The sequence below is a fragment of the Montipora capricornis genome, chromosome 6 (assembly GCF_036669925.1).
Source record: "Montipora capricornis isolate CH-2021 chromosome 6, ASM3666992v2, whole genome shotgun sequence".
Classification (NCBI taxonomy): Eukaryota; Metazoa; Cnidaria; class Anthozoa; order Scleractinia; family Acroporidae; genus Montipora; species Montipora capricornis.
The window spans coordinates 15,009,406-15,011,905 of record NC_090888.1 but is presented as its reverse complement, the minus strand read 5'-3'; positions in this window follow the sequence as shown (position 1 = coordinate 15,011,905).

Below are 2,500 nucleotides of genomic sequence, written 5' to 3'. Positions count from 1 at the left end.
TTACATCATCAACTCCGTTGATAAACCAAATTTTTGTATTTTATTATATGGCTTGCGTTTGTGACCGATATAACGCGAGCTCTGATTGGCTAATTGTAACTGAATTGTAGGGCATTATTCTCCCGTAATGCCCACGGGCCGATTACGGGCCTGGAAAAACAAAGCAAAAGGTAAATAAAAAGCCACATAATAAACTACTTACAAACCTCACTTGCTCGGGACCGTTTGTACGCTGCGCTCGGTCCGTACTGCCACGACCTCGGGCCAATATTCCCCAGTACGGCCCTCGCGCTCGGTTAGTAAGAAGTTATTATTGAACTTTTATTTTATTATTTGGTTTACCGAGTGACCGGTGCGATATTCACGTTCTCTTATGAAGGTATCTCCTCTATAAAGGTAGATTTAGTTTAGTGTCTAAGAAAACGTTAATTTTCAGCAGAGAATTTTTTTTCTTACCAAGAACCAAAGCTATCGGGCGAGAACTAAAACGAAAAATGTGACGCAGAAGGAAACAATTTTTAACCAGAAGATCATGTGATTTCTCCGACCGACAAGCTTGCCAGGATTTTTTTTTTATCCCAAGAACATTGATTGCGCTGACGTTTGTCGCTCTAGAATGAAACGCTTAAGGCGTACACAATAACAGATTTTGTTAAAGTGCCCGTAACCTAACTTTTCTCACTTAGTCATCTGAATCTATACATATCTCATAGACGTTTCGCGAAAAAAGAAATGCGATTTTCCCAAAACGCAATTTGAAAATGAAATATGAAAACATTCAAATTTGCCGCCATTTTGGCTCACCATTCACCATAGTCTTCTATCGATTCTTCCCGGTCACAATACTGCTGTGACGTAGATTAAGGAACACGTGACTTCAAGTGAAAAAGGAATATCGATATAAACAGTATAGTAAGGAATAATTCCCTTGAAAATGCCTAAAAGATTCGTAACCACTAGATGTAACAACACAGCTGATCCTAAAAAAAGGATAAGTATACGTAGGAATCCTTCGACTCGCAAAACGCAATACCTCAAAAAAGAAGTAAAAATGGCTGCAAATTTTGTCTTGGTAAAAAGAAGCCCGGTAAAACTTCTTCACTGTGCTAGATTCACTTCAAGGAATATGACTTTCAGTATTGTATGGAGAGCAAAACGAAAAGATCGTTGAAGGCGGATGAGATTCGCTGACAGGAACAGACATAAGCGTTGACTTTAATTCCCTCGCGAGACCGTCCTTATCCTCTTGTTCTTTTCTGTAATTTTGTAGCCATTCCTCGTCTGCTAATGGTTCTTCCACATAGGGTTCCGTGTAGTTCTGGGTTTCAGTGCTAGCGCTGGCTCACTCGTCGAGACCGGCAACTACTCACCTCAAATTCGTTCTTTTAAATCGCCAGTTTATTCACTTCCAGATTCAGAGGCACTTTCATTGATGATAAATATAGGCATGATTGCTTTTTTGTTTACTGAAAAATACCAAAAACGATCGCTGTGCGATACCCTGGCGTTGATTAGTAAGAAAAGACAAGACCCACGCCAACAAGCATTCCTTAATCTTCGTCACAGCGAGCCCGTGAGGTCCTGACCAGCGGATGGGGTGTACCAAACAAAAGTAGGATTGAAAAAATCGTAGAAAATTCGCCTCTCTGGAATTGAAAAATTCTTTCGCCAAAGTTCATTTTTTAATATGGACTTTCAAATAGAAGAATGAAACTTTTCAGGTTATGGGCACTTTAAAGAGCAAGGTATGACTCGAGTCTTATAGCGACCCGATCCACAGAGCTTTTGTTTCCCCGCAATTAACATGACCCTAGGGACCCGTTTGCCGAAACTCGAGTCGGAAAGCTTTTGGAGCGTATTTCGGATGCTATAAAATCACTATATCTTGAAAAGGAAGAGGACTTCGGGCATGAAACTACGGGTAATTTTTTTCCTGATCGAAGGACCATGTAACAGATAAGCTTTTCCAAGTGAGCACGTGAGGGAGATGTTCTTGAGAGGGAATTTTCAAAGCCACCATGCAAACTATTTCCATTTACCAAGCGATGCGATAAACGAAGAAGACAAGTGGTCCTCGCACTTATCTGCGCAATTTAAGAAACTGTCTCTTTTTGACAGAAAAGGAAAATTCAGGTGGCTCCAACGGGATCCGAACCTATGACTTCTGCGATGCCTGTACAGTGCTCTACCAACTGAGATATGACTGAAACCACTCAGTTAAGAGCCAAGTGAAATTTTCAAGTTACTATAAGGAGACAATTTCTTTAATTGTTTAGATCCGTGTGAGGATCACTTCTCTCTTTCGTCCATAACCCACACTTCAAACATGCATTTATTTCAGATGCGATAAAGATACTCGGAGACTAAGGGTTAGATAGTGGGGTAAAAGTATCTACTATAAGAGACAATTGCTTAAATTGTCCAGATAAGTGCGAAGATCACTTCTCTCTTTCGTCTTTAACATGCACTTCAAATATGCATTCATTTCAGATACGATAAA